General features: G+C 43.9%; 1 protein-coding gene across 7 annotated transcripts in view; it reads left to right on the top strand.

The window, feature by feature from the left end:
* The first annotated feature begins 6,704 nt into the window (after positions 1 to 6,704).
* ELF2 (E74 like ETS transcription factor 2) overlaps positions 6,705 to 14,540 on the top strand; it is a 101,881-nt gene continuing 94,045 nt past the window's right edge. For 2 of the 7 annotated variants that reach the window (XM_026499357.4, XM_026499354.4), the window contains exon 1: positions 6,705 to 6,981. The gene's annotated coding sequence lies outside the window, so the exon portion shown is untranslated. The remainder of the gene's footprint in view (positions 6,982 to 14,540) is intronic. The other 5 variants (XM_026499355.4, XM_057310076.1, XM_026499359.4 and 2 more) reach the window with 4 other exon arrangements.

Here is a 14,540-nt window from a genome sequence, read left to right as displayed (position 1 = left end):
TCACTTGCTGGTGGTCCTGAAAAAGTTGCTTTACTCTTCAGTGCCCTCCGTGTCATAATCTGCAAATGATAACAGTATTTTCCTGATTGGGTTGTTATGGGGATTCAAATAAAAGATTAAAAGAAAGAACACATTCGATCAACATTATTGAGATGATGCTACATTTCAAAAGTATTTTGTTGGTATTTAGGACTCTGATCACATGTAAGTACAGGTATTATCAATTACTATACCTATCATGAACTCTTGAATATGAACTTTAACTATAGAACTATTATTATTTTCCTCTCTCCTTCACATTATAGGAGTTTCCAGTCATTCATATAGATTCATGGTATTTTAAAGGTTTATTTATTTATTTTAGAAAGACAGTGAGAGAGAGAGAGCCCGCAAGAGCAGGGGAGGGGCAGAGGAGGAGGGAGAGATTCTCAAGCAGACTCCTGCTGAGTGCAGAGCCTGTGGCTGGGCTAGATGTCACGACCCTGAGATTGTGACCTGAGCCGAAACCAGGAGCTGGACACCTGACCTACTGAGACACCCAGGCGCCCCTAGATTCACAGTATTTTAAAATTCTCACCCCATCTTCCTATGTATTCCATTTTTTTGTCTGCCTGGTATTCACATTTTAATTATTGTTCTTCTTAATTGTAATGACCCTTTCATCCTCCATATTGATTGGCTTCTTATCCTGACGCTAATTTCTCTCGCTTTTTTTGCTTAGTGGTCAGTGTCATCAGCAGATACGGGAGGTCTACTCGAAACAATGAAGCAGACAGGAAGAACAGGAAACAGGGACTGGAAGAGAGAGAATATGTTGGCAACCAGGGGAGGAAGGAGTGTCTGGAGAGAGGGAGATTGGGAAGATGGCCAGGAACAATCATCTGCAGCAGGGGCTGCTATGTTAGGCAGAGCAGGAGCCAAGCAGAGGTGAGTAGAACTGCAAGGTGGCATCCAAGCCGTGAATTTGGGGGAATAGGACGTGAGGCTGGTGTCAAAGTTGGAGAAGAGGGCAATATTTTTTGTCCTTGATGTTTGGTCATGAACAGTTAAAACACACCTGCACTTTAGAAGTGCTGGTGGTTAAGAGCATCTGGAGAAGGATTCAATATCCAACTCTATTGTCAACTGTGTAACTCTGAATGAGTGGCTTAACCTTTCTTCCCTCGTATGTGAACTGAAGATGGAGGTACTTGTAAAAACTGATAAGATTGAGAATACAAAGTACCTAGCAGTACACTAATAGTAGTCAATATTATTGTTATGATTGTCATTATTATTTAGTATTGGCAAAATAATGCCACCCACTCTGGTTAGCTGCCCAATAGGAAAAAACTGCAGAGAAGAAAGCAAGTAAATAGTGGAAAAAAACAAAGCTTTTGGTTTGCTTTTCAATCTTTAGAGTGATCCAGGAAATAAATGGAAAGAAAACATTCTATTAATTCATTTTAACTTAGTAGCATGGAAGAAACAGAGTTAAATGCCCTTGAAAACTAGTCAGCTCACAAATATGGAAATTTATTTCAGAACTTTCCCCATGGAATATATTTATCTTTGTATTTTAATTAACTACTATGGCATTTATCCTGAATTTTATTAAGAAACCAATTTTATTCAGAAACTCTAAAGATTAATATGATCTTAAATCACTAATAAAATGTCCTCATGTACATTTCATTTGGATTTTTAATTTTTAGAATAAAGACAAGAAGGCAAATCTGCTTACAAAAATTGGTTTTATCATTGAAAATATTAGAAATTCTAACTAGAATAAAATATAATCCATTTTAACACTTCTAATATTTTAACAAAGCAATAAGATGTATGCTAAAAGTAATTTATTTGTTGATAGAATTAATAAAATGCTTCCAACTAAAGCACTATCTTAAAGAGAAAGCTGCTTTAAAAATATATCAAGAACTCAAGAGTATGAAATGACTTTAAGTACTTATTTTACTAACAGTACATGGTAAAACTACATGTGCGACTCATAAGGATTTAACTTCTCTTCTGGGAGGATTTAACTTCCCTTCTATATTCAAAACTTTGTACTTTCTGCTTATTTTATCTGATTGCATTTGATGGTACAAATTTCATTCCTAAGAATTGTTTCACTGGATTCTGGAAACTTAACATGTCCTCCGCCACCCCCCCCCCCCCCCCGCTTGCCACCCTGTGGTTTTGAACATTCTCTGGGGGAAAGCCTCTTGTAACTTGTTTACTATATAATGTTTAAGAGATTCTGATTAATACAAGGCAAAATGATACCTAAAACAAACGTGAGTCTGGAGCCTGAGTTCCTTTGCAAAACCAGATTATGGGGGAGTTATGAATAATCATCTTTGAAGAAGCCCAGAAAGGGGTGGTGGAAGGGATGGATATAACATAGTGGCTTTTAAATAAGGTGGGTTAATACCAGGATGTAACTGGACAATAGCACCCAGAACCACTTCTTTTTTTTTTTTTTTTAAGATTTTATTTATTTATGTGAGAGCGAGAGTGAGAGTGAGGCGCTGACTCCCCAATGAGCAGAGAGACTGATGTGGGACTTGATTCCAGGACCCTGAGATCATGACCCGAGCCGAAGGCAGACGCTTAACCAACTGACCCACCCAGGCGCCCCAGAACCACTTATTCTTTAAGGAGAAGCAAAAAAAGAGATTTCTCCGGCTGTTGTTGTAAAGTCTACATAGTTGTTGGTAACCTAGGGATTTGCCCATCTGCAATGAGGGAATCCAACAGGTTTAAAGACTGCCAGTAATTCAAAGTTCACTACTGCCGAATGCCCTTGTGGTAGCTAGCTTCCAATAATCCTCAGTGGCGCACGCTTGTGTGTGTGTGTGTGTGTGTGTGTGTGTGAGAGAGAGAGAGCGAGGGAGGGAGACTCCTGAGGCTAGGTCAGAAAAGGTAGCACAGCATTCCCTTCTTTTGGACTACTCACTTTGAAATGTTGTAAGGGAATATAGCCTTATTTAATCAACTCTAACTCAAAGTGTCCAAGGATTATCCCAAGGAAGAGAATTTCCAGTTTCGGAAGGGCAAATGATTTACTGGCTAGCCCTAGGAGAATTTAGTTCCTCATGTTGATTATCACTCCCACCCCTAAACTGACCCTAACAGCTCCTTTTCCCATTTAGCATTCTGATATAAAAGTGGGAAAACCTCTTCTTTTGGTTAACCCATCATACTGAAGACAGGCAGAAATTTTAAAAATATTTTCTCAGGTAATAAGAGAGAACAAAGGGTAAATTGAGAAAAGAAGTACAGAAGCATTCTATCTAATACACATATTATACCATTTCATTTATAGTTAGTCTACGTAATTACATGTGTATGTATATAAAAGCACAGAAAAACATCAGGAAGCTGAAATGCTAATTTATCATTTATGGTTACCTGTGGAAGGGTAGAGGTGTTGAAAGACTGTTACGTACGCGGGGTGAGAAGTGGAAAGGGAAATAGAGAAGGAAAGGAGGACACTTGGCTTTTTAAAATGTCTGTTTTGTATTATTTGAAAATTGATGAGAATGCATTAATGAAGCACTTGTATAATTACAAAATAAATTGTATAATATTAAAAAAACAGAAGCAAGAGCAACTTTAAAAAAAAATTATTGATTTTAGAGAGAGGGAGAGTATGAGGAGGGGGAGGAGCAGAGGGATAGTCCGCACAGAGCATGGAGCCCAATGAGGAGCCCGATCCCATGACCCTGAGATCATGACCTGAACAGAAATCAAGAGTGGGTTGCTTAACTGACTGAGCCACCCAGGCACCCCAGAAGCAAGAGCAATTTATTTACAACCTGGAGATCTTGTAGTCTATGTTCATTAGCTAGGACCACTGACCACATTATCCCTTTCCTACTGAATCTGAGGTCTTTAGAATGCCTTGCTACAAACTTTCTAGGTTTTTTTACTTGGCTTCCACAAAGGATGTGCCTTTCCAAGACCCACTATGAAAGAGATGCCTCAGAGACATCTGTTTGGTACCTTCAAGGCCAATACCAAGAGAACAGATTGCTCCGTCTTCATTCTACCAGCCAGCCACTGGAAAACTAGTTCTGGGTAGCAAACCACAACCAAACACAATGCTTAAAATAACGATTTCTTTTTTCTGCAGGTCACTGGCTCCAAGCTGGGGATAGTTCTAGACCTGCTTCATGTCTCTTGTTCTTGTTTTACCAGCAGACTACACAGGCCATGTTCTTCACATTGTGAAAGGCAGGTGTGGGAGAGAGGCAAGCAGAAACATGCAAAAGGACAGGCTCAGAACTGTTACACTGTCACTTATGCCCATATTGTTTTGGCCAAAACCAAGTGGAATAATCTAAGTCCAACATCAGTAGGGTGGAGAAACTTTCTGCCTCTAAGCAGAACTGCAGAGCCACATTTCAATTCCATGCACAATTCAATTTCTATGCATGGAAAGAACATGGAAGAATTGGGAACAGTGATGTTATTCACTCTTGTTATCCACCTGGGACTTTACAGTTTACTTCCAGTTGGCAGTAGGAGAGATGTATTTCTTCTCATGGTAACTGGAAACAGGAATGATTTGAGCCAGCAGATGAGATCTGTTCCTAACTACACGAATCGGGCTTTGTCCTTGCATGCTCCTTAATATGACACGTTATTGTCATGGAAATGCAGTAGTATTATTAATTCTTTACATATACCAAGTGGACAATGGTTCCCCATTTTACAGCAAATATGAGATTAGAAATACTGCTAGAAAGGTTGCTATGTTTGTAGTATCCTGTTTATTGTGTATTAAAGGTTTGAATTCTTTAGTTCAAAAGACTGTGAAGAGTCGCCATGTTTTAGAACTAAGGGATCCATAAAACTTCATCAGAGTTAAGAGGCTCTCTTTGATTAACCTTATTTGCTATCCAGGTTTCCCCTACGTTTAAAAGTAAAAATCTCTTAAGGAGTCACCAGAGTTGCTTTCCCAGATAGGAAAGGAAGAATCCCAGTTCCACCCCCGTACCCCCCCCCCCCCCCGTAAATAAAAAGACACTAATAGCTTTAAAAAAGAAAGAGATCATTAAATTCTTAGGTTCTTCAGGAACGAATCAATGGGGCTGACAGTCCTCTGACATTTGAGCCCTACTCTAAGGTTATTTCCACGGTTCCCACGTTAAAGAACAGCTACCACTTACATTCTTAAGGGTTTTTTTCTTCTCTCATGCCTGGTTATGGAGCCGCAAAAAGACTAAGGCTGGAGCCCAGCGATGAACCTGGTGGATACTGGATATTATCGGAGTGGGGCTGCAGGAGCCCGAAAGAGGACTAGAATTAGTCCCTCCGCGCACCGGGACAGTCATCGCTCTTTGTTAAACAAATACAAGAAAACGCGGCGGCGGCGAAGTGTGGTCGTGGGGGAATAGATGGAGGTATAACTTTGCGTTTGTATGCATAAGTGTGCGTAAGAAAGATCATTAGTGAGGCGCTCCAAAAGCCGGACCGTCCAGGGCACCGTGTCATTGGCTTTTGTGCATTTGAAGGCGCGTGAGTGCCCTGCTCAAAGGTTTCCCCTTTGTGTGAAAGTGGGGAAACCAGAGGCGTGCAGCTACTGCTGGGTTTTCATTTTCGAATTCGTTAGGCACTTGGACCAAAATACTCCCGCACCAATACACTCCCGCATTCTCGCAACAACAATACTCGGACTTGAGTTACTTATCCGTCGCTGACCGAGCGAGGAGCGACAATGGCTCGGTGCGGGCGCCCGCAGCTCGGGGGGCAGCGCCAAGGGGCCGCCCGCCGCGCTCCGCAGCTGCGCGCTGAGCCCCGCCACCCGACCGTCAGCAAACGCGGGCACCAACCGCCGCGCGGCCCGGCCGTTGGGCGGGTGGTAATTTCTGGGAATGGGGCGGGGTCGCGGGTGTACAAGGCCGGGCGCCTGCGAGCGAGGAGGAGGAGCGGGCTGCGCCGAGCGCGCGAGGCTGGAGGGGCGGTGCGCCACGAGCGTCACCGACCTGGGAGGGGCCGGGGCGGGGCCGGCGGCGCGCTCTGGCCCGCCCGCGCCCCCACCTTTCACTTAGCGGAGGCTGTGGAGTGGAGACTGGAGGGACCTGGGCTAGGAGTTTATTCACCCCTCGACCCCCAGTATCTGTCAGACGGCCCGAGTGAGGAGCTGTCCCTGGAGAAGGGCGGGAGTCCGGAGCTGGGGATGGAGTGACAGGCGGGGCCCGCGGGAGGCTTCAGAGAGTGGCGAGGGTGTGTGCGTGCGGTCCCGGCCAGCTGGGAGAAGGGGGCGGGCGGGCGCTGCAGGTGCACGCGCGGCCCCGCTGCCCCCATGCGCCTGCCCGCGCCTTGGCGCCCCTGCACCAGTCTGGGGTTGGAGCCGAGAATGGGATGGGGGAGCCCCGAGCAGAGAGCGGGACAAGTGGCCAGAGTCTTTACCTGAGAAGGCGGGTTTGGGAGAAGTTAAGGGATAAGGGGCGGGCGAGAGTCGAAAGAACCCCTGAGGCAGGTTGGCGGGCTGGTGGGGGCCGGGGACGGTGGGGCCCCGCGAGGTATAAATAGTCGGCCCCGGTTTGACAGACGCTGCGGTGACTGGCGGTGCCGCCCCCCCTCGCCGCGTGGGGAGGGGAGGAGCGCTCCGAGCGGGCGGGGTGGGGGAGGCGGACTCGAGTGTCCTGGTGGCGGCGGCAGGAGGCCGAGGGGGAGGAGCTGAGGCGGGGGGTGGAGGGAGGGGGCCGGGAGCGGGGCGAGGGCGGGGGCCACCATTGCTCCCCGCGCCGGGCTCTGTGTCGCCGCCGTCGCCTCGGCGGTTGGGGATCGGTGGGGCGGCGCGGGCGGGGGGCGCTGCGCGGGGCGGCTCGCCGCTGTTTTGTTTCCTCCTCTCCCAGTGGAGCGGTTCGGGCTGCCGGGGAGGCCCCGGCTCCCTCGGGACGCCCGGCCAACGGCGGCGGCGGTGCTAGTCCGCGGCCCTGCCGGGAGGGAAAGCGACGCCGTGGTCTTCCCAGGCGACGCGGAGAGCAGGTAAGAGCGCGGGTAGCCGAGGCTGGTGGGAGGGAGCGCGGAGGGCGCGGCGATAAAGCCTGGCTGTCCCGAGTGCCGCCTCCTCCCTCCGCACCCCCGCCCCGCGCCTGTGTTGTTTGCTCCGGGGTTTGCCGAGGGTTTTCCGGAGGCTGTGGCGGTGACAACGGCTGGGAGCTGGGGAAGGGGGCTGAGTGCCCCCGGGCAACGGTCGGGAAGCGGGACTTGGAGAAAGGGGAAGGCGCGTTGCTCGCCTGCCCGCGGAGAGCGCGGGGCGCGGGGCAGGGCTGAGGGAAGAGGTTACGGACCCCGGCGGGGGGGGGATGGGCTGAACGCAGCTGGTCTCGCTGTGTTTACATCTCCGCGCGAGTCACCTCTGCCGAGAAGCGGACAGAACTGACCCGCCTTATCCCGCGCGGAGGCCAGGGCGGGGGTCCGGCTCCGGAGGAAGCGCGTCCTGGGAGGGTCTGGTAGGGCGGGAGGCTGCGGCCGGCGCCGGGGCAGGGCAGCGAGCTCGGGGCGGGACCTGGGAGGCTACGGCCGCTCCGGGTGGCGTGGAGGGTTGGAGACCAGTTTCCTTCCCCGTCGGGCCTTATCGCCGCCTCTTACCTTTCCTTCTCTCCGCGGCTAGCTTGCCTGGCAGGTTGTACTCGGTTATTCTTTTATTCTCGCTTTCCACGCCAGCCCCCTGCTGCCACTTCCCCCAGTTCCCTCGGGGGTAGGGAGGCTTAGCTGTGATAGGAATCTGTTTTTTAAACAAAACAAAAACGGGCTCTGTAACGCGCGTCCAGTGACCGCCTTCTGGATCCTCTCTTGGAGAAGCTGTCCCCTTGGGACCGTGCTACTGGATGTTTCGGGGGCGCGGGAAAGGAACGGTCTGCTAGGGCTGGTGCTGACTGCTGGAGCAGCTTTGCGAGCAGAGTAGTCGAACCCCCCCTCCCCGCTCCAGTTGGGCATTTTTATTCCATGTCAATAAAGGACAGAGACAATATTCCGTAAGGCCAAGAGTAATCCAGATTGCACTGTTTCTAATGTTTATGTGCCAGCATCCTGGGCTCTCTTTCTGGGACCTAGATTCGCTGCAGAACAGCCTTTCTTTAAGTTATTAATACTTGTTTAAAGGAGTGAGGGGGGAACACTTCATTCGAAAACTGTAAAATTTCCCCCCTTCATGAACATTTATTTCAGCTGTGTGGTTTAAATTTTAATCCGGTGATGATACAACAGTAATCTTGTGTTTGGTAATCAGATTTGCTTTTCTTTTTACCTATGAGTCACTATAGAGAGGTAAATCATGCACTTTCTCTAGTGCCATAATCACGGAATAGTGCCAAAATCACAGAAGAATGTACACTTCACTAAGGTAGGATTGGATATTTGCGTTTCAGAGATTCTTTCTTTAAACGGTAAAAATGACTTTATATAAGCCTGGAAATTATTGAATTACATTTAAGGAATTCAGGAATGATTAAAGTTTATATGTAGTGCAGTACAGTTTATGCAGTGCATTCATATGAATATCATCGAGCTATCTCCTCATAAACACATGAAGTAGAAAATTGAAATATCTTGGGCATTTGAAATTTGAATATTTAATGTCGGCCTGTTTTTTAAGGTTAGTGACTTAACTAATTACTTTGATTAATTGTTGCTTCTAATTTCAGGTATATATACTCATTTACAAAATTATGAGGGTATGATTGGAAGATACTTACAATTTTGAGATTTTTCTGTCCTGAATAATAGATTGGTAACTTTGGATACGGTAGGCCCACCAGTGTTGTTGGCTTTGAACACCAAGTTTTTTGTTTTGCTTTGTTTTGTTTTGTTTTGTTTGGTAACCGTTTTATTGAGGTATATTTCATATACCACTCAATCCACCAATTTAAAGTGTACAATTTAGTGGTTTTTAGTATATTCACAGAGTCGTGCAATTATCACCATAATCCATTTTAGGACATTTTCATCATTCTGAAAAGGAATCCTATACCCATTAGTGGTTGGTTACTCTCCTTTACCCCCAAGATCCCCAGCTCTAGGCAACCACTGATCTTTCTGTCTCTATAGATTTAACCTATTCTGGACATTTCTTATGAGAAGAATCATACAGGGGTGCCTGGGTGGTTCAGTCGGTTGAGCATCGACTCTTGATTTCAGCTCAGGTCATGATCTTAGGGTCTTGAAGTCGAGCTGGGGGTGGAGCCTGCTTAAGATTCTCTCCCCCCACCCTCCTTGCTTGAGCAGGCACTTGCTCTCTCTTAAAAAAGAAAGGTAGAATCATACAATATGTGATTTTTTATGACTAGTTTCATTTTACTTAGCATAATATTTCCACAGTTCATTCATGTTGTAGCCTATGTCATTATTTTTACTGTTGAGTAATATTCTGTTGCATGGATATAACACGGTATTTGTTAATTAGTGGACATTTGAGTTTCCACTTTTTACCTATTATGAACAATGCTGCTGTGAACATTTTGTACACATTTTTTGTGGATGTGTTTTCATTTCTTTTGGGTATGTACACAGCATAGAAAATTAATATGCTTTAGTTTGTTGCATTTCTATACACTAATAATGAACTATCAGAAAGAGAAGAAAACAATCCCACTCACAATTGCATCAAAAAGAATAAAATACTGAGGAGTAAATTTAACCAAGGAGTTAAGAGACCTTACTCTGAAAACTGTAAAATATTGATGAAAGAAATTGAAGATGATATAAATAAATGGAAAGATAAACGATACGCATGGATTAGAAAAATTAATATTGTTAAAATGTTCATTATTATCTGAAGCAATCTACAGATTCATTGCAATCCCTATTAAAATTCCAATGGCATTTTTCACAGAAGTAGAACAAATAATCCTAAAATTTATATAGAATTTTATTTGTATACAAAAGACCCTGGATAGCCAAAGCAATCTTGGGAAAGAAGAACAAAGCTGAAGATATTAGGTTCCCTGATTTCAAACTATGCTATAAAGCTATAGTAGTCAAAGGAGTATGGTACTTGCTCAAAAACAGATGCAGATCAATGGAACAGGATAGAGTCCAGAAATAAACCCATTCTTATAAGGTCAATTAATGTTTGACAGAGGAGGCAAGAAGCTACAATAGGGAAAAGATAGGCTCTTCAATAAATGGTGCTGGGAAAACTGGACAGCTACATGGCAAAAGAATGAAACCGGACCACTTTCTTGGTTTTTTAAATTTTTATTTATTTTTAAAGTAATCTCTGTGCCCAACGTAGGGCCTGAACTCATGACCCTGAGATCAAGAGCCAAATACTCCACTGATTGAGCCAGCAGGTGCCCCTGGACCACTTTCTTATACCATATACGAAAATAAACTCAAAATGGATTAAAGACTTCAATGTAAAACCGGAAACCATCAAAGTTGTAGAAGCAAACGTAGGCAGTAAGCTTTTGGACATTTGTCTGAACAGTATTTTTTTGGACTTGTCTCCTCAGGCAAGGGCAGCAAAGCAAAAATAAGTAGGACTACATCAAATTAAAAAGCTTTTGCTCAGTGAAAGAGACCGTAAACAAAATGAAAAAGGAACCTGATAAATGGGAGAAGATATTTGTAAATGATGTAACTGATAAGGGAGGGTGTCAATAATCCAAAATATATAAAGAACTTACAACTCAAAATATTAAACAAAATCCAATTAAAAGATGGGCAGAGGACCCAAATAGACATTTCTCCAAAAAGACAGACAGATGGCCAACAGACACATGAAAAGATGCTCAACATCACTACTAATCAAGGAAATGCCAGTCAAAACCACAGTAAGATAACACTTCACACCTGTTAGAATGGCTATTATCAAAAAGACAAGAAATAACAAGTGTTGGCAAAGATGTGAGAAAAGAGAACTCTTGTGCACTGTTGGTGGGAATGCAAAATGGTGCAGGTACAATGGAAAACAGTATGGAGCTTCTGCAAACTAAAAATAGAACTACCATACAATCCAGCAAACCCACTTCGGGCTACATATCTGAAGAAAATGAAAACACGAATTTTAAAAGATAAACACCCCTCTGTGTTCATTGTAGCATAACTTAGTATAGGCAAGATATGGAAGCAACCTGAGTGTCCATCAATAAGACATGAATGGATAAAGATGTGATATTACTCAACCATACAAAAGAATGAAATCTTGCCATTTGCAACAACATGAATGGATCTGGAGGGTATTATACTACATGAAATAAGTCAGAGAAAGACAAATACTGTATGATATCACTTATATGTGGAATAAAAAAAAACAAAACAAGTGAACAACCACAAAAGAAAACAGAAACAGGCCTGTAGATACAGAGAACAATTTAGTGGTTGCCAGAAGGGAGATGGGGCAGGGGTTGGAAAAAATAGGCAAAGGGGATTAAAAGGTACAAATATCCGGTTATAAAATAAATTAGACACAGGGCTACAATGTAGAGTGCAAGGATTGTAGTTAATAATATATAACAGCCTCTTATGGTGATAGGTGGTAGCTAGATTTATTGTGGTGATCTCACTTTGTAATCTGTATGAATGCTGAATCTCTGTGTTGTATACCTGGAACTAATATTGTGTGTCAGCTACACTTCAATTAAAAAAAAATTAGTGTCTTGAGTTATTTAATACCAAAAATGAGTCTATTTGGGGTACACAATTCAGTTATTTTTTATTTTTATTTTTTCCCAAAATATTTTGAGATACCACTTCACATCTGTCATAATGTCTAAAATTAACAACACAGGGAACAACAGATGTTGATGAAGATGTAGAGAAAGGGGAACCCTCTTACACTGTTGGTGGGAATGCAAACTGGTGCAGCCACTCTGGAAAACAGTATGGAAGTTCCTCAAAAAGTTAGAACTAGAACTACCCTATAACCCAGCAATTTGCACTACTAGGCATTTACCCAAAGGATACAAAAATTGTGATTTGAAGGGACACATGCACCCCAGTGTTATAACAGCATTATTATACACCAAATTATGGAAAGAGCCCAAATGTCCATTGACTGATGAATGGATAAAGAAGAGGTGTTGTGTTATGTATATGTACAGTGGAATATTACTTAGCCATATAAACAATTCAGTTATTTTTAGTAAGCATATAGAATTGTTATACTATCATTATAAGCCAGATTCGTTTGTTCATTTATCTTTAAAACCATTTACAAACTTTAACTCAGCAAAGGAAGGTTGTGAGAGAGGACTGAGAAGATAGTACCCCCCCCCCGGGACTCCCCCCGAGTCGGGGGAAGGAAGCTGGTGGCCCAGCTGGCCAGGGGGAAGAGCCCAGGATCTCCTGAGATTGACAGGTCCTGCTGGTGGGCAGGGGCAGAGCTTATCTGCATGAAGTTGCTGGACTCCACACTGGGCCAGCAGGAGGCCAGGTGCCTGGGATGGAGAGGCGGAGCTCATCTTCAGCAAGAGGGAAGACAGCAGAGGCTCAGTGAGATGCAGGATGCCTGACTCCTACAGACTGACAGCAGGACTGGTTTAAGCTTATGAGCCAGATGTAGAACATTTCTGTGCCTTCCAAAATCTACCTCTAGTCTGTTTGCAGTTAACCCTTCCCCTGCCCCCTCCAACCCAGTCCCAGGCAAAAGCTGATTTGTGTTTTGTCTTTGTGGATTTGCCTTTTCTGGATAGTTTATAACAACGGAATCATACAGTATTTAGTCTTAGCTTTTATTCATTTATCTGAGAGAGAGTGTGTGTGCATGCAAGCAGGGTGAGGAGCAGAGGGGGAAAGAGAGAGAGAATCTCAAGCCTACTTCGTGCTGAGTGGGATGTAGTCTTGAGATCCTGAGATCCTGACCTGAGCTGAAATCAAGAGCTGGTCGCTTAACTAACTAAGCCACCCAGGCGCGCCGTATCATACAATATGTAGTGTTTTGCATCTGGCTTTTTTCACTTAGCATAATGTTTTTTGGATTTATCCATGCTATAACATGTACCGGTACTTTGTTTCTTTTTATTGCTGAATAGTATTCTGTTGTGTGGATATTCCACATTTTATTATTGACCAGATGATAGGCATTTGGATTGTTTCCAGTTTTGATTGTTGAAATAATGCAGCTTGAACATATGAATACAAGTCTTTATGTGAATATATGGTTTCATTCTCTTGGGTAGATACTAGGAATAGAATTGCTGGCTCATCTGTTTAACTTTTTAAGAAACTGTAGAACTCTTCTAAAGTGGCCATTGGTTTACATTTCTTTCCTTCTTTCTTTCTTTTTTTTTTAAGATTTTATTTATTCATTTGAAAGCGAGAAATCACATGCACACACAGGCACGAGTCCGTGTAGGGGGAGGGGCAGAGGGATAGGGAGAGAGAATTTTAAGCAGACTTCCCACTGAGTTGGGAGCCCAATGTGGGGCTTGATTCCATGACCCTGAGATCATGACCTGAGCTGAAACCAAGAGTCAGACGCTTAACTGACTGAGCCACCTGGGAGTCCCATATATTTACATTTCTAATAGCAGCGTATGAGAGTTCCAGTTTCTTCACATCCTTTTCAACACATTATTATTATCCTTTTTATTATAGCCATTCCAGTAGGTATGAAGTGGTTAACTCATTGTGGTTTAAGTTCACATTTTCTTAAAGATTCAGGGCATTGAGGATTTTTTCATATAATTATTAGCCATTCATATATTCCATTTGTTGAAGTAGCCACTAAAATCTTTTGCCCATTTTCTACCTTATTATTGAATTGTAAATTTTGTTTTAAAAAAAGATTTATTTAGGGGCGCCTGGGTGGCACAGCGGTTAAGCGTCTGCCTTCGGCTCAGGGCGTGATCCCGGCGTTATGGGATCGAGCCCCACATCAGGCTCCTCCGCTATGAGCCTGCTTCTTCCTCTCCCACTCCCCCTGACTGTGTTCCCTCTCTCTCTCTGGCTGTCTCTATCTCTGTCGAATAAATAAATAAAATCTTAAAAAAAAAAAAAAAGATTTATTTATTTATTGGGGGAGGGGCAAAGAATAAGGGACAGAGAGAATGTCAAGCAGACTCCCCATTGAGCAGGGAGCCTGACCTGGGGCTCAGTCTCACAACCCTGGGATCATGACCTGAACTGAAATCAACTGAGATTATGACCTGAGCTGAAATCAAGAGTCAGATGCCTAACTGACTGAGCCACCCAGTCACCCCCTCCCCCGGTTGTAAAAGTTCTTTATGTATTCTGGATACAAGCCTTTTATTAGATACATGATTTGCAAATATTTTCTCCCAGTGTGGGGCTTGTCTTTTCATTTTTTAATTGAATCCCTTTGAAGTGTAAACATTCTAAAATACATATATTTTTTAGAGTTTTTATTTTTTAGGTATGCCCTAGGCCCAATGTGGGGCTTGAACTCATGATCCCATAATCTAGAGTCGCATGCACCACCAACTGAGCCAGCCAGGTGCTCCCCAGAATTTTAATTTTGATGGAGTTTGATTTCTCAGATTTTTCTTTTATAGATCATGCTTTAGTTTTAAGAACTCTTTGCCTAATCCAGGGTCTTGAGGATTTTCTCCTTTGTTTTCTTCCAGATGTTTTATAGTTTT

Source organism: Ursus arctos, unplaced genomic scaffold (genome assembly GCF_023065955.2).
Source record: "Ursus arctos isolate Adak ecotype North America unplaced genomic scaffold, UrsArc2.0 scaffold_11, whole genome shotgun sequence".
Taxonomy (NCBI): Eukaryota; Metazoa; Chordata; class Mammalia; order Carnivora; family Ursidae; genus Ursus; species Ursus arctos.
The sequence above is the reverse complement of the archived record's forward strand: the minus strand, read 5'-3'. Positions and strand labels throughout refer to the sequence as shown.